This window comes from Tenrec ecaudatus, chromosome 10 (assembly GCF_050624435.1).
Source record: "Tenrec ecaudatus isolate mTenEca1 chromosome 10, mTenEca1.hap1, whole genome shotgun sequence".
NCBI lineage: Eukaryota > Metazoa > Chordata > Mammalia > Afrosoricida > Tenrecidae > Tenrec > Tenrec ecaudatus.
In genome coordinates, this window is record NC_134539.1 from 31606919 (window position 1) to 31625400 (window position 18482).

At 40.1% G+C, this 18482-nt stretch overlaps 1 protein-coding gene across 4 annotated transcripts in view; it reads left to right on the forward strand.

Moving 5' to 3' along the window:
• The first annotated feature begins 767 nt into the window (after positions 1 to 767).
• Positions 768 to 18482, forward strand: part of UBAP1 (ubiquitin associated protein 1) — a 61569-nt gene continuing 43854 nt past the window's right edge. For 2 of the 4 annotated variants that reach the window (XM_075560048.1, XM_075560051.1), the window contains exon 1: positions 768 to 978. The gene's annotated coding sequence lies outside the window, so the exon portion shown is untranslated. Of the gene's footprint in view, positions 979 to 1365; positions 1486 to 3026; positions 3402 to 18482 lie in introns of those variants that run through there. The other 2 variants (XM_075560049.1, XM_075560050.1) reach the window with 2 other exon arrangements.

Sequence of the window (18482 nt, forward strand, 5' to 3'; positions counted from 1 at the left end):
TTACTGGAGTTCTGGAGAGAAAGGAGGGCTGGAGAAGTAGTTGTGCAGTGTATATCTTCTGTGGAGTATATACATTTTTTATTCAGACAGGATGTGTGGAGACAGAAGTCCTTCATAATCCTTGGATAGAAGTAAACTTTTCCTCAGGCAATACTTCTACAGTTTACACCAATAACACTTTCAGACTTCTATTACAGTTTACTGTGTATGCATCTATTTCTCCCACTGGCTATGAACTTCCACTAACAAAATATTCATCTTATTCAGTATGCGCCCAATTCCAGGAAACATCCAATGAACACAGAAGGCAATGATAATTTGGGATAAGATTACCTGGTTTAAACTCCGTGAATATTAGAGTTGATGGGTGAGTTCCAGGTCATTCTTCAACCCATTCATTTAGCAATCGGTAAAATGAGACCTAGAGAGGCTAAGACTTGTATATGTCACTGGATCGGGACCATCGATCCTGATTTCCAAGTCGGAATCATTGTTAAATCTTGTGCATCTCTTCTCCGTTCAAGGCTTCCGGCTTCCCAGAGTGGCCGTCGCTACAACCCCCAGGATTTATGTCCTTTGAGCCATCCTATTCCAGCTACCTCTCTAGGTCAGCGGAGTTCACCACTTCTAATTACAACGCCCCAGGCTGCCTGGGGAATTTAGCAGCACTGAGGGCAGTTACGTCACTGCCTGCTCCTCCCATTGGCGGGTGGAGCGCGACGCGATGACATCAGACGCACAGGTGGGCGGGGCCATGAGAGGAAGGAGGAGGGAAGTAGGAGGGAAGTAGGACTTCAACATGGCGGCCGCGGTACTGGCGGTGTCTACGGTGACGGCCTGGCCTGGGGCGGGCAGAGTTGGAGGCGGCGGCGTTCGTTCTCCCTAGGGGCTGTCCGGGGCTCAGAGGGACACGGCCTGGGCGACCCGTCGGCGCCGGCACCCTTCGGCTTCCGGGACGGTGGTGGTAGTGGCGCTCAGGTGAGGGGGCCTGTCTGGGTGCTGGGAGGGAAGGGGGCGGAGTTGGGGAGGGGGCCCCAGCTTGGGAAGACGGATAAGTGAGGAAATTAGAGGGAGACCTTACTGGGGTGAAAAGAACGGGGTGTGGAAGGAAGGGGACCAGAGATCTGTGGCCTGGGTGGATTCTGGGAGAAGGGTCGGAGAGAGTAGAGCAGAGTTGAAGGGGCGGAGGGCAGATGGGATGCGCAAAATGAGTTCGAATTCAGGGGACCAGCATCCCACTCTACGCCAGGGGCAGTAGACCAAGTCTGGTTCCGAGGGTGTGAGCTCCGTGGGAACTAAGTGGCAAGGTGCCGGGGAGGGAGACCCAGATATTCGTAAAGACCAGGATGGGAAGTTGAGGTTGAGTTGGGGTCGTGAGAAACTGCTTTCTTGCTCTCCGAAGCCATGAGAAATGGGAAAAAGGGAAGAGACCGTATCCGAATGAGTGAGCTTTGGGGTATTTTTGGACACTCTGGTCTTCTCCAGGTATATATTTATCTTGCCTTTTTGGTTTGTTTTTAGGGTGGAGACTTAAACTTGTATGGTTCACCTGGGCCTTAAAAATAGCTTCCCGTCCTTCCTGTGGGATGTCAAATTACATTTCGTTTATTTGATCTTTGACCTTTGTGTTGTTGCCGCCCTGTCGCTTGTTCCCACACCAGCCTCTTGAAAGTATGGCTTGGCATAAAAATACATTGCACGTTAAGCAAATAAAAAGTTGAGTCTTTCAGACACCCTGGGATATTTAGCATAACTAGTAGTTTACTATTAAAATCTGTTTTATTCTAACCCCACTTTCTATTGCTTTGTCTTTTTCCTCAGCTCTTTTATGGCTATTTGAGAATTTAAGTAGATAAAACAGATGTTTCCTTTTAAATTTTGTCAAATTTGATAGTGGGAAAAACAGCATTTACTCCTGTAGTGAGAAAAAGTTCTTTCTGATTCACTTCCTAACTTAGTTTAACTTGAAGTTTCTGTGTTATCTTATATCAAAGAATGTGAAATGTCTAAAGTCTGAAAGATTAGTATTGTCTGATTAACTTATTTTCTTTTAGTGGAGTTTTTTTTTTGGTGGAGTTTTTATAAATAAAAATTTTGGCTCTTATTCCTTCATTCATTTTGCTGCTAATTCAAGATTTAATGAATGCCTACTGTGTGCTACATTACTAATGTGTGTTCCATTATATTTATGGAAATGGAAAAATTAACATTTCCCGTTGTTTAGTTTAGTCAGTGTCTCAATCACCACACAGCAGGTTGGCAAATCACTTATTAACCCGCTGTGGCCTGGGGGTGGGGCAGGGGGGCGGTGCATGGGCGCATGGGCGGGGCTGTGGGAAGGTTATTTTACAAATGAAGGCAAAGGAAGAAAATTAGGTGAATATAAGAATGCAATTTCTTTTCATTTAGTATTTAAGACTCATTCCTTATCCTAACATTCTGTGTATATCTGAAACGTTATGTTTTCTTTTAATTTTGAAGATGACAGTAACAGTATTACAAGGTAATGAATGCTAGGTCTGTAGATAATTCTCTCAATGGTGGTTCAAATTTCTTTGGGAAATGTCACCCCTTTTTTTGTGCATTTGTTTTGTTGTCTCTTGATTATGATGAGATATTTAAAGCAAGAACCCCCAAATTACTTTTAGTGATTAAATTCTTTCTATTTTTCTTATTGTCTAATTATTGACTATGTTGAGATTTTTCAAATATAGATCATTTTAAGGGTAAGCTTCCCCCCTTCCTCACAGACTAACCCTGTGGTCCCTCCACCCTTCACCTCCCCACCCTGCAAAAAAAAAGAAAGCATTATCAATTTATCATTAATCAGATTTCTGTAGACCATCTTTCTCAAAAAAATGCAAAAGGGAATATGAAGTACTTTAAGACAGTAAGCTTTTTCCTAGAATTAAAAAACCTTGAGTTGGAAAGAAGCTTAGAAATACCTGGGTTTAGTTTCTCACACAGTATGGGAAATCCCTGCTTGTTTACCATCCAGACAAGTGAAAATTTGTCCTCTTTTCCAGAATCTGTAATTGCTTGTGGGAAAGATCCTTTGATTTAAGAGGAAAGAAGTAGCATCTTCTAACCTGTAGCACACTGCTTCCTGTAAAGTCGCACCTGCCACAAGCCATGGTATTTCCAATCACCTCTTATGCGCATGAAAGCTGGGCAGTGCATAAGGAAGCCTGGAGAAGATTGATGCATTTGAATTCTGATGTTGGCAAATAATATTAAATAAGCCCTGGACTGCCAGAAGAATGAACAGATCTGCCCTGGAAGAAGTACAGCCAGTACGCTCCTTAGAATTGAGGATGGTGAGACTTCAGTTCACATACTTTGAGCGAGTCATCAGGAGGAGCCTGTCTCTGAAGTAGGACATCATGCTTGTAATGTAGGAGGTCAGTGAACGGAGAAAGGGCCTCAGTGAGGCGGAATGACAGTGACTGCAATGACTGAGGACGGACCTGGCAGTGTTTGCTGAGCTGTGGGGCGGGTCCTTATATGTGGGAACCAACTCGATGGCACCTATCAACAAGGGCAATCAATTACTAATTTCCAGAGACTCGAGGGTTAATAATTTCAGGTTGAAAAAGAGTTCTGTGAGGGTAGCAAGATTTCAAAGAAAGGCCCTGACACGGCCTATTGGAATGAGTCAGGCAATGCTCAGTATTGTACATTAATCCTCACGATGTGACTGAGTAGGTAGGTTGTGGTATGCATGTGGTTTCTGTTTTTTTTCTTTAGGAAATGAAAGGACGACTAGCTTAATTAAGGTTATAGTTGTGGTAAAGTCTGGAGAGGTGGAGTTTCAATGTGTGGACTGTATTTTGCTTCCCTTTGTTGGTCACAGGAGCATTCCAATTTCTATAAAACAAAGTTTGGAAAGTAAAGTGGTTAAGAAAAATGAACAAACCAGGCATTAGCTAAGTGGTAGGGAGAAGGAAAATAAAGTACAGCATAAAGTCTTAGTTTTAACTGAAATGCCATTTGAAATTACTTGTTCATACTGAGTTAGTACTATAACTGGAATGATATAGCTCATTAAGTTTTAGTCACTTATGATGTCATCAGTATTCTAGGAGGAAATGAATATGGAGTTTTGTACTACACTCACACACAAGAACCTGATAAACTGGATAAGAACTTTTTTGTATTGATGAGTCAGATTGGACCCAGTTCAGTAAGGGCCCAGCCTTGTAGTTGCCAGTCACCCACATAGGTTTTCAGAAGTCTGTATTGCTCATTGCCATTGCTTAATCCTTGCAGCACTTCCAGTGTTTGAGTCACCGATTGGCTCCCAGTAATTGTGAGTCTTGTGGTTCCTGAGTCAAGAGCCAGTATGGTTTTGTTTTGGTTGCTTTACTTCCTTCCCTTTGAATTTTTTTCCAATCTGATAGGTTTGAAATGGTGTCTTTGGTATTGTGTTGTTAGCTTTGCCCCAAGTTGAGTCTCATTTTTACATTTTGGACCATTTGTGTTACTTCTTTAAAGTTCGTATTCGAGCTCTTGGTCTGTGTTTATCCTGGGTTATTTCCCTTTTTCTGATTTTCTTGAGTAAGATATATTCTGGATACTAATTATTTATTTATGGTTGCAACTATTCTCCCGTTTAGTCTTCATCACATCTTAGTTTGTAGGTGAGGAAAGTTCATCATTTAATGAACCAAATTTTCCAGTCTTTTCTTTTTATGGGTTGTGCTTTTTGTATCTCTGCTGTCAGGCATGCTGTTGTAATAAATTCAACAGTCTATCTATAATGCTATGTTTCATCTCATATTTGGTTCCAGGAGTTGGCTGAGTAGCTTCAGAACTGTCTCTTGCTGTTTCTCAGGAGTTGTCTTCCTCACTTTGGACTTAAAAAGCTACAGGGCTTTAAAGCCAGCTTTTTACTCAGGAAAATGCCTTTTACTCAGGTTACATACATTTTCCAAAACTCAGGCCCCCATCAGATTTATGAATGAGCTGTGCATTTTACTAAATGTTAACAGTGTGGTAGACCAGGAGGACCCTTTCTTGTGTGGACAGTATTTGATATATAATGAGACACACAGTTGAAGTTGTTAGCACGCCTAAGACATCTTCAGAAAGGCTTTATGCTGTCTACTTTTTATAGTATTTGGCGATATTAAGGCTGGTGAACCATGGAAGGGCTAATGTGGGCACAGTTTGGAAGAGGTTGGTTTTCTTGTGTGTGTGTGTGTGTGTGTGTGTGTGTTTGTTTGTTTCTGTAATCCCTGTCCACCTCTGGATTTGTGTGGCTTCCTTTCACCATTAAGCTTGTCTCTTTCAAGTTTTGTTATGAAAAGCTTGGCAGCATTTGATTGTCTTTGGTGTGTACTAAGCCCCTTTAACATTTTTAGGGATTATTTTGACTTTAGGAATTGTTCTATGGAGTTGAGTGCTTGATCCTTTGCAAAAATCACATAGAAATATAAAATATTCACCAAACTTTAAATGTACTACAAATCTTGTGCAAGGGTGTCTAGATGTGGCAGTTCGCCACGGACATTTGTGAAAGGGATGTTCTTTGTTCTTTGGGAATCCTTTCACAGTATAGACTGTCCCTCAAGAAATTAAAAAAAAACAAAACAAGAAAATGTTAATAGACCATTAAATGCGATCATTAGATACATGGGAACAGCAAGCTTAGATATGAATGCTAGATTTAGTTTTCAGCTACCTCCGCTTCCCTATCTTTTTTCTTTTATCTTCTGGTTTATCTCTCAAATCAAACTCACTTCCATGGAGTTGATTCTGACTCACAGTGAGCCTATAAGACAGGGTAGAACTTCCCTTGTGGGTTTCAGAGAGTATAATTTTTGGGGGGAGTAATTAGAAAGCCCCATCTTTGACCTTGCTGTTAGCAATGCAACAAGTAACCCACTATCTCTGTCCCTCCCTGCCATCGAGTTGATGCTGACTCATAGTGACCCTGTAGGACAAGGTAAAAACTATCCCTGTGAGTTCTGAGACTATAACTGTTTATTGGAGTAGAAAGCCCCATCTTTCTCCTAAGGAGGGACTGGTGGTTTTGAATGTTAACCTTTTGTTGGCAGCTCCACATGTAACCACTACACCACCAGCGCTCTGTCAGCCTATCTCTAGCTCTCCTTTATGAACTCCGTTACTTTCCTTGTTAATAATAATGGAATCTACAGTTAATGTAATCCTCGCATCTTCTTGTAACTTAAGTTCCATTAGTATTTTAGTCTGTAGTTTGGAGGGGGAGGGAACAGGCAGTACTTCGCACATTCGCTTCTGGTGGATGGTTTATACCTTACCCTACATTCAGTCCATGGGTGAAATTCAAACTCAAATGTCAGCCAAGTTACATGGAGTGCAGTTTTAGAGGTAGTTTGTGAATTCTCAAAATTGGAAAGATTGAATTTTCTTCTTTCCAAGTGAATCTTAGGAAAAACAAAAAAACCCATTTTGATCTTAAATGGTTGAGATACTAACATGGGGATGAGTTCATTTCCAGACCTGAAGAGTGACTAAGGGTCATAGTCTTTGGGGACCCCACTAGTCTCTATTTGGTCAGTAAGCCTGATCTCTTGTACGAGTTTGAGTTCTGTTTTGCTCTCACTCTATCCAGGACCTTCTAAGTGATCCTTTCTAGAGCAGTTGGCAGTGTAGCAAGGCACCATCTAGTTCTGCTCCAGGGATGTAGAACTGGTGTTTGCACGGCTAGTCCATGGAACTAATTGTTTCCATGTGCCTTCGGTGTTCATTATGCTTTCCTCCAGACTGGGAGAGAGCAGTATTTGCACCACAGAGGTGCGGAACATTGTCTTTGTGGATTTTGTTATGCCAGTTGATCTTCAGAGTGGTAAGTTTTCGTATAACAGCACATTTTTCTTGGAAACCAGCTCTAAGTGGAGAAAATAAATAATTATTTAGTTACTTAATTTGGGAAAACAAATGGAAATCAGGTAACAACTCTTTGGTAATGAACCGTGGTTTTGTATCATTTTACCATACTTTTTGACAATAGGTTTAATAATTGTGTGCATTTTAATTTGGAGTGTTCATTTGACAGGGTTTAACAATTAACATTTGCAGTCTTTTTATTTTCTGTCTGAAATATTTTATGGTGAATTTTAGAATTTAGAATTTTTACCATTAAAAAAAGACATTTTCTTCATAGCTACAGTGCTGTTAATATGTTAATCCATTATAATTAATTACATGCTATATTACTATTCATATTTCCTCAGTTGTCCCTTATGTCCATTTTACAGATAGTTTGCTCCGTCTTTGATCCAGTAAAAACCATGTCTTGTTTTTGGAGTTTTCAGTCCAAACTGGCTAAGAAGAATGCACTGGTGATCTACTTCCCCAACTTAGAGACTGAGAACACTAAGGATCACAGTGGTCCTATCTGCAGGGCCGGGGACACCTTTTGTTGTGTTGTGCATGGGCTGTCATAAGTCAGGGATTGACTTGACAGCAGCTAACAAAAGTCTTGAGACCTAGAAATGTTCCTTTTTATTAGACATTTTATATGAATTTTTAAATATACAGAAGAGTAGAGTATAATGAACTCACATGTACCTGTTACCCAGCTTTAATAAAGCTTAACATTTGATCAGTCTCTTTAATTTTTTGTTTTGGTGGTGGGCGGTAGTGGTGGTACCCGGAGTGTTTTAAGGTTAAATATCAAACATTCTTTTGACTACATTATTATCCAGCTCTGAAGAGATAAGGCTATAATATTTTAACTTAACCTAACCAAACTTAACAAAGCATCATTAATTCCTTATTAAAATTCCATATTAAAATTTCCCTTACTGCCTCAAAATTGCCAGTTTATATAGCTTGTGTTCAGGATTCAAATAGGTTCACATGTATCATTTATTTGATCTTCACATCTCTAGTGTTCTATAATAACTGCCTCCCTTTAATGTTACTGATTCATTGGAGAAACCTGTAGGTTTCTAGCCTGTAGATAAGAAGTTTGTCCTGTGAGAATTCTACTGTCATAGTTTATTAGTACTTTCTTGTGGTTTATTTTCACTTGTCTTTTATTTCGTAGAAGCAAGTAAGCAAAAAAACAAAAACAAAAACAAAAATCCAAACAAACAAACAAAGAAGAAGCAAGTAAGCTTCTTTGATTTTTAAATTCAAAAATTTTTTTGCAAGTAAACTTAAAAAAAATTCATTTTATTAGGAACACATACAACTCTTATTATAATTCATGCATACATCAATTTCGTAAAGCACATTTGCACATTCATTGCCCTCAACATTTGCTCTCCACTTAAGCCCCTGGCATGAGCTCCTCATTTTCCCTCCTTCCTCCCGCTCCCCCCTCCCTCATGAACTCTTGATAATTTATAAATTATTTTGTCATATCTTACACTGTCTGACATTTCCCTTCACCCACTTTTCTGTCGTCTGTCCCCCAGGGAGGAGGTTATATGTCGATCCTTGTAATTGGTTCCCACTTTCCACCCCACCCTCCTGGTATCGCCACTCTGACCACTGGTCCTGAAGGGATCATTTGCCCTGAATTCCCTGTGTTTCCAGTACCTATCTGTACCAGTATATATCCTCTGGTCTAGCCAGATTTGTAAGGTAGTATTGGGATCATGATAGTGGTAGGGGGAAGTGGGAAGCATGTAGGAACTAGAGGAAAGTTGTGTGTTTCATCGTTGCTATACTGCACCCTGATGGGCTCGTCTCTTCTCCATGGTCCTTCTGTAAGGGAATGTCCAGTTGCCTACAGATGGACCTTGAGTCTCCATTCTGCACTCCCACTCATTCACAATGATAGGAATTTTTTGTTCTTCGATACTTGGTACCTGATCCTTTGAATACCTCATGACCACACAGGCTGGTGTGCTTCTTTCATGTGGGCTTTGTTGCTTCTCAGCTGTTTGTTTACCTTCAAGCCTTTAAGACCCCAGCCACTATATCTTTTGATAGCCGGGCACCATTGGCTTTTTTCACCACATTTGCTTATGCGCCCACTTTGTCTTCAGCAATGATGTTGGGAAGGTGAGCATTATGGAATGCCAGTTTAATAGAGCAAAGTATTCTTCCATTGAGGGAATACTTGAGTGGAGGCCCAGTGTCCTTCTGCTACCTTAATACTAAACCTATACATATATGCACATAGATCTATTTCCACATCTCATATGTAAATATATTTAAATATGTACATGCCTTTATTTAGATCTCTTTTGCCTCCTAGCTCTTTCCTCTATTTCCTTTTACTTTATTCTTGTCCCACTGTCATGCTCAGCCTTCATTTGGGTTTCATTAATTCCTCTCGGTTACATTACCCTTGGTCACTCCCTACCAGGCCTCCTACACCCTCCTCACCACCGATTGGATCACTTGTTCCCTCGTCCACTTCCTTTCCCCCCACTTCCCCCTCTCCCATGTACCCCCGGAACTGTCAGTCCCGTTGTTTCCTTCTCCAGATTGTTCATCCAACCTATTTTATTTAGACAGACCTTCGAAGATAATAACATGTACAAAAACAAGACAGAGCAAAACCAAGCAACAAAAGAAAGCAAAACAGCAACAACACCAATAAGCCAATGACAAAAAACAAAACAAAACAAAACACAACAAGAAAGAAACGCTTGTAGTTAGTTCAAGGACTATTTGTGTTTAGGGATGTTTTCCGGTTGAGTCTGATGGGGTGCCAAGCCCTGGCCCCAAAGTCTTTTTTTGGACTTCCCTGGGAAATTCTTTGCTCTGTTCCCCTTGCTGTTCTGTTGCAAGCACTTAAGGTTTTGCCTCAGTGTGGCGGGATCAGATCGGGCGCAATTCCCACACTGTGTCTCCAGTGTTGTCCCCTGTAGGACTATGGGTCAGTGAGAGATACTGTGTCTCATAATGGGGCTGGCCATATAATCTTCTCTGTGGATTGGCTGCTCTGAGCAGGAATATCCTCCTCAGGGCTTGGTGGGCCAGGATGTGCTCCACTCTCTCTTCCTCCCCCTTCATTTGCTCCTGTTTGCTCTGGTCAGACATGTCCCTCTCCCTGAGCTGCAGATTCAGTGCTGTCCTCTGAAGTAAATTCTTCTGGGTCGAGGGGCAGGTGTCCATGTAGTTGGGATTGGGGCTGGCTCCTCAGACCTCTCCACTGGTTCCGTACTCCATGGCGGTATGCTGCATTCACATCTTGGAGCACTGGGTTGAAGTCTGGTCCCTCTTTCCCTGTGGAGATATAAACAATACCCTCCCCTTGGGTGTGTTAGTGCCCTGTGCCCCCGCTACCTGTTTCTTCCTCCCACCCCCCTTTTCAGTTGACTACCATATGTATCACTGGATTTGGTCTGGCCCCTGCCATACTACCTGGCCCTCATCCCAGGAATGTTTGTATACAGTAGCTTTTTCCCTATGCCTTTCACGTTTTTTTTAAAGCTTACCCCAGCAGACTCATGTTGTGCAGGTAAGCTTCTTATTAAGTTAGAAACTTAATTTATGCTCTTTTTAATGTGTGTGTGGGGTAGGGGTCGGCACTGGGCAGGGGCAGCACCACAGATGTGCTGTGAACTTCCTTTTGCATTACATCAGGAGATACAACTGTGTATCTTACTCTTAGCAATAACAGTTTCCAGTTAGTTGATTCTGACTCACTGGTGAACCTATGTGTCACAGTGTAGAATTGGGGCCATTAGTTTTCAAGGCTGTGACATTTTGGAAACCCAGTCCTTAGGCAGATTTAAAAAAAATACCATATATACTTGTATATAAGCCGAGTTTTTTTTTTTTAAATCATTGGGGGCTCATACAACACTTATCACAATCCATACATACATTCATGTGTCAAGCACATTTGAACATTTGCCATCATCATTTTCAAAACATTTTTTTACTACTTGAGCCCTTGGTATCAGTTCATTTTTTCCCTCCCTCCCTCCCTCCCTCTCTCCCTGTCTACCCCCTTCCCTGCCTCCCTTTTTTCCTCCCTCCCTCATGAACCTTTGATGGTTTATAAATTATTACTATTTTTTCCATGTCTTACACTGCCCAGTGTCTTCCTTTACCCCCTTGTCTGCTGTCCATCCCCCTGGGAAGGGGTTATAGGTAGGTCATTGTGACTGGTTTCCCCTTTCTCCCCCACTTTCCCCTTCCCTTCCTGGTAGGAGTACTCAATATTGGTCCTGAGGAGTTTATCTGTCTTGTATTCCCTGTTTCTAGCTCTTATCTGTACCCATGGACATGCTCTGGTCTAGCCGGATTTTAAGCTAGAATTAGGGTCATGATAGTGGCGGGAGGAAGCATTAAAGAACCAGAGGAAAGTTGTATGTTTCTTCAGTGCTAAACTGCACCCTGTCTGACCTGTCTTTACCCCGTGACCTCTGTAAGGGGATTTCCAATTGCCTATAGATGGGCTTTGGGCCTTCAGTTGGCACTCAACCCCCCATTCACATTGACATGATTTTTTGTCCTGGGTCTTTGATACCTGATACCTGATCCTGTCGACGCCTCGTGATCACACAGGCTGGTGTGCTTTTCCATGTGGGCTTCCATTGCTTCTCGGCTAGATGACTGCTTGTTTATCTTCAAGCCTTTAAGACTCCAGATGCTATATCTTTTGATAGCTGGACACCATCAGCTTTCTTCACATTTGCTTATGTACCCATTTGTCCTTAGTGATCATGTTGGGAAGGTGAGTATCACAGAATGCCTGATTATTAGAACAAAGTGTTCTTGCATTGAGGGAGTACTTGAGTAGAGGCCCAATATCCTTCTGATTCCTTAATACTAAACTTATAAATATATGTACATAGTTCTATTTACTTGTCATCATATATAAATATATTTACATATGTACATGCCTGTATTTAGATCTCTATAAATGCCGTTTGCCTCCTTGTTCTTTTCTCTATTTCCTTTAACTTTCCTCTTGTCCCACTATCACGCTCAGCTTTCATTTGAGTTTCAGTAATTCCTCTCCGTTATATTGCCCTTGATCACGCCCTACCAGGCCTCCTACACCCTCCTCACCATCAATTTTCGGTCACTTGTTCCCTTGTCTCTTGGTTTGTTAACACCCTACACCTCCCCCTCACCCATGTCGCCCGGAACTGTTGTCCAGTTGTTTTCCCCTCCGACTTGTTTATCCCACCTATCTTATCTAGAGTCTAGAATTATTCTAGACAGACATTAAGCTGAGTTTTTCAGCAGATTTTAATGCAGTTTTGTGGTAAAATTAGGTATCTCGGCTGATACTCATGTCAGCTTATACTCAAGTATATACGGTAAGCCTCAGGGTGAGTTGGAACTGCCAACCTTATGATTGTTAGTGCAGAGACTATACTTTTAGTGTTTCTCATTAACTAATTGTATTCAGATGGTGCCAATCTGATGCTTCCGGTATATAACTCCCTCCCTTGAAGTTGATGCCAACTCATAGAGACCTTGTAAGAGCAGAGCAGAACTGCCCCTGTAGGTTTTTGAGACTAATTCTTTACGGGAGTAGAAAGTCCAGTCTTCTTCCTGCAGATGGCCTGGTGGGTAGCAGCCTAAGGCATAATCACTACGCCACCAGGTAGGTCCCTTTCCATGATATAAAGGTCCCTATTAACTTTTCACCTAATAGTTTAGTATCCATTGATAGTTTGTCCTTGCATCAGTTAATTTCAATGGACGTTGTGAAATGGGTTGCTCTGAGTTATAGTTGACTGGATAGCATTGAGTTTGATTTTGGAGGGATGCTTATTGCTACTGGTGTGACCTGATTTCTACAGGGTATTTTTAAAAAAATCACAAGTTTATATTGTTGTTTAAAAATAATTATATTTTTGGCAAAAATTTAAACAGCAAACGAAGGTTTCCATTTAACAATTTATATATCAATTTTTCTAGAACATTGGCTACAATTTTCACAATATGTCAGCATTTTCAGTATTTCCACTGTTTGGTTTCCATTTCCTTACCTTTTCATTGTTGCTTTGGGTAATTATTGAACATACTTGATCATTTAAGAAAGCACATTAATCAATGTTGAAAATGATGACCGTTGTTGATTATTTAAAGGAGCGTGTTACTTGTTTATTTTATAAGCCAGTCTATTACTTAGCTGAAAGTTAACTTCCCAGAGCGCCTTCTCTTCCAGCAGCGAAAGGTGTTCTAAGTCTTGGTCTAGCAAATTTGTCTTGTTTTAGGAATTTGATTTTTGGTCTACATTTTTTCCCCATTCTACCTGTGATCTCTGTTGTGATCCTGATCAGGACAATGTTTCTTTATAATTTGGCTCTATCTATTTATTTTGGATTCAGGATAGAAGGGACTGGTTGTAGTGTGGGTGGTTAACCTTTTGGAATTAGTTTTTTCTTTTGAGTCTTTGGTTTCTCCTTTGTTCTAGATGAGTAGAAAACACTAGTTGTATCTTAGATGGCCACTCGAAAGCTTTTTAAAAAATTTAATTTTTTTCTAGAAAGCTTTTAAGACTTACCAAATGCTACTTGTCAAACTAGGATGTAGAATAGTTTCCTTATGAACTGTGTTGTGCCAGTTGACTCAGTAGTGTCATGAGACTATATTACTTTTAGTCCAGGAAGCAAATCCCCCATGGTATTTGGATCTGTTGGAATCTACTCGGTAGGAGGGAAAAAGTCTCCGTTAGTGTGCATCCTATATGCTTTATTTTACGTGTGATTATTATATATGCGACATGCAGACGTGTATGCATCTGCCCACAGGTACTTTTTTTTAACGTTTTATTAGGGGTTCATATAACTCTCACCACAATCCATACATACATCAGTTGTGTAAAGCACATCTGTACAATCATTGCCCTCATCATTTTCAAAGCATTTGCTCTCCACTTAAGCCCACAGGTACCTTTCAATACACGTGCTTACATATCTACTTATTTATATTGATTTTTAAAATTTAGATTTAAGAGTTATTGGGTTCTTATTTTTGATATTTTATCTACCTTCCCCCCCCACATTAAAGTCTTGGGGTTTTTTTGTTTGTTTTTTTAAACAATATAAATATTACCACTTATTTTCTATATTCTGCATATAAGCTAAAAAACCTGAAACCCACTGTCATCAAGTCGATTCTATCTAATTGATACCATATATAGGGTTTTTGAGACTAAATGTTTAAGGGGGCAGACAGTCTCATGTTTCTCTTGTGGAATGGATCATGGTTTTGAACCACTGATCTTTTTTTTTAAAGCATTTTATTAGGGGCTCATACAACTCATTTTACAATCCGTACATACATCATTTGTGTCCAGCACATTCATACATATGTTGCCATCATCATCCTCAAAACACCCGCTTTCCACTTGAGCCCCTGGTATCAGCTCCTGATTTTCTCTCTCCCTCTATGTCCCCCTTCCCCCTTGATAATTTATAAATTATTACTATTTTATCATATACCATCCAATGTCTTCCTCACCCAGTTCTCTGCTGTCTGTCCTCCAGGGAGGAGGTTACATGCAGACCTTGTCTTCTGTTTCCCCTTTCTTCCTCACCTTCCCTCTGCCTTCCCAGTATCGCCACTCTCACCACTGTTCCTGAGGGGCTTATCTGTCCTGGATTCCCCGTATTTCCAGTTCCTATCTGTGCCAATGTACATCTCCCGGTCCAGCATTCAAGAACCAGAGGAAAATTTGTATGTTTCATCGTTGCTACACTATACTCTGACTGGTTGGTCACCTCCCCGTAGCCTTTCTGCAAGGGGATGTCCAATTTCCCCCAGATGGGCCTTGGATCCCTACTCTGCACTCCCCCTCATTCACAATGCTATGATTTTTTTTTTGTCTTTGATGCCTGATCCCTTTGATGCCTTGTCAAGGCTGGTGTGCTTCTTCCATGTGGGCTTTGTTGTTTTTCAGTTAGATGTCCCCTTTTTTATCTTCCAGCCTATGGGACCCCAGATTCTATATATTTTGACAACTTGGCACCATCAGCTTTCTTCACCGCATTTGCCCGTGCATCCACTTTGTCTTCAGCGTTCGTGTTGGGATAGGCTGGTGTGGTTCTTCCTTGTGGGCTTTGTTGTTTCTTAGCTAGATGGCCGCCTGATTGTCTTTAAGCCTTTAAGACCCCTGATGCTATATCATTTGATAGCTAGCTGGGCACCATCAGCTTTGTTAGCAACTTTTGCTTATGCACCTACTTTGTCCTCAGCGATCTAGTCGGGACAGGCCGGTGTGCTGTTTCCATGAGGGTTTTGTTGTCTCTCAGCTAGATGGCTGCTTGTTTATCTTCAGGTGCTATATCTTTTGGTAGCGGGGCACCATCAGCTTTCTTTACCACATTTGCCTGTGCATCACTGATTGTCATCAGTGATCGTGCCAGGCAGGTAAGCTTCTCAGACTGCTGAATTGTTAGAACAAAGTGTTCTTGTGTTGGAGTACTTGAGCAGGGGCCCACTGTCCATCTGTTTCCTTAATATTAGACCTTTAAATATATGTACATAGATCTATTCCCCCCTCGTCGAATATAAATATATTTACATCTTTATATGTCTGTATTTAAATCTCTATGACTGAATCACTGATCTTGTGGTTAACAATCCAATACTCACCTGACAGCACTACCAGGGCTAAATGACTTTACATTGCCTGTAATCTACTTTTACAAGAAAAAGTAAAATCTAAAATCTTTCCAATTCTTTTTGTTCTATTTTTTAAGAAAAAGGGAAGAAATTTATTGGAGCCCATATAAGAAACCCTAGAGAGGCTCTACTGTGTAGGCATGCCCAGCAAAGGATCATACCATTCACTGTAGTCTATGTCCAAGAGGGACTCCCTTGAGCTGAGCCCCAAAGCCTCAGGACTGGCTGGGGGTGGGGACTATTTTTGTTCTTAAGAATATATTTCACTAGTGTGGACTGTTAGAACACTGTGTTCTAAAATCACTTGAAATAATTTTCTTTGTGGTTATTTACAAATTTTATGTATGATTGGGTTCATTTGTGTTCCAATTTATATTCATTTTGTTGTTGTGTACCATCAGGTTTGACTTTCAGTTCCTAGTGACCCAAGTGACCCTCTGGGGTTTTCTGGGATGTCGTCTTTGTGGGAGCAGATTGCCAGGTCATTCTTCAGTTTAGCCATTGGGTGCTTCTAGCCACCAGCCTTTTGGCTAGCAGCCAACCATTAAAAATGTTGAACTGCCAGGCTGCTTCATATTCATTGGTTATTTTTTTAATTATGGGGAATTTGTAATATATAGTGTGAAAACTTTTATAGATACAAAAAAAGGAAGATTAAAATGTTTTGAGGTATGCTACTAAAAATATCTACTATTAAAATATTTCGAGAAAGAGGGGAAGAAAATGAGAAGCAGATACCAAGAGCTCAAGTAGAAAGAAAATGTTTTGCAAAGGATGATGGCAACATATGTACAAATGTGCTTGACACAATGGATGGTTGTATGGATTGTGGTAAGAGTTTTACAAGCCTCCAATAAAATTATTTTAAAAATTTGTTTAAAAGTCAATAGCTAACATTTATTGAGAACATACCAGGTATCAGATTTGTTCTATGCACTTAATATGCATTATATCATTTCACAAGTTTACCGGTTTACAAGTACAAGAGTTTAAGGTCTAGGAATGGAATTGTGGGGCAAGGGGATATCCAGATGTTTAATTGAATGAGATAGGCCAAACTACTTTCCATAGTGCTTGTAAATGTGATTTTTACCTTCTGAGTCAATAGGAATGTACTTGAAGGTATCAGAAATAATGGTCTGTGAGAACTTTTTTTTTTAAAAGAGTTTTTGGACACTGCAAAATTATATATCGTTCAGTGCAGAAATCATGGGTACATAGGCCTAGGGATGTGGTGAGTTGACATACCCAGATTTAAAACTGCACATTTTAAGATTGCTTCTGATTATGATTTGTGATCAGGAGGCAAAATATCACTGGACATGTTAGAACTACTTAGAAATGTTTAGTTGGGAAGTTTAGTTGATGTTTTAGGAAGAGGTGGCAGGAAATGTAGTTTGAAAAATGTTTTTGGAAGGTTGCTATCATTGTTTTTCCCAATTTCTAAAGAAGCCTTTGTTAGAAAATGAACCACTGGTGTGGACAAATGCCAGCAAAAGTGACTTGCTTTGGGAGCTGAGACAGACAGGACAATCTTTACAACAAGTCAGTATCTGGGGTCACTGGGTCCCAGGTACATATTGGATGAAATTTATTAAAAACTTAATATGAGAAATAAGATAATAGGTTTTGGGATTATCAGTTCTTAAGACTAATCAGATATTTTACCTATCAAGTTTATAATGAATCACATAGAAATATTTTGATAATTCCATTGAATTAATAAATTAACTGGGCTTATTCAGCCAGTATTTGAGCACTGTTCTAGGTGATATCTGCACACAGGTTTTGAAATGGGATTATTTCTTATAATTTGTTAAATTTTTATATAACTAGTTTTATATGAAGAACTTTACTGTATGAAATTAGATAGGAGGTCATGCTGATGAATATGTTACTAAATAAATTTAGTGTGAAAGATTCTTGTGATTATAGAATATGTACTATGAAAAAGCTTGCCATTACAGCCATTCTTACATGTATAATTCAGTGACATTAATTATGCCCCCCCTATGATAAGTAATCATCCCAACTATTTTTCATCACTAATAAACTTTGGCTCTAGTTATTTGGCTTTCCTAGATATTCCTATTAGTGAGATCACACAAGTGTTTGCTGGTTTGTTTTATTTGGCAAAGTGTTTTCAAGGACATCCATGTTGTATCTTGTATTTATTATATAGTGTTGTTTCTTCAGATGGCACCTACCTTAACTTGTGTCATTTTGGCTACAGTGAGAGGTTAGGTAGACATTGTTGCATAGGTATGACAAATGTAGTTGAACTTTACATTTTAGATATGGCATCTAAATGATTGATAGTCTAAACTACCCATCTGCTGCAATTTCTGTAACACCATGACTTATTTCTGTGCATTTGTTTGAGAAAATAGTGCCTTAGGACAAATTGACTATTGAATTTAAACTCATACTTGTAGAAGGACTAAGTCAACGGAATTCTAGATATAATTTTCACTTTTGAGTTATACCTTTTTTATATTATTAAATACTCTTATTGAGGGCTCTTACTGCTCTTATCACAAGCCATCCATCCATCCATCAAGCACATTTGTACATATGTTGCCGTCATAATTTTCAAAGCATTTTCTATTTGAACCCTTGATATCAGCTCCTCATTTTTTTCCTTCCCTCCCCTCTTCCCTCCCTCACAAACCCTTGGTAAATTATAAATTATTATTTTCATATCTTACATTGTCCGCTGTCTCCCTTTACCCACTCTTCTGTTGTTCGTCCCCCTGGGAGGGGGTTATATGTCTATCCTGTTTTTTTTTAAGCATTTTATTAGGGACTTATACAACTCTTATCACAATCTATACATACATCAGTTGTATAAAGCACATCTGTACATTCTTTGCCCTCATCATTTTCAAAGCATTTGCTCTCCACTTAAGCCCTTTGCATCAAGTCCTTTTCCCCCC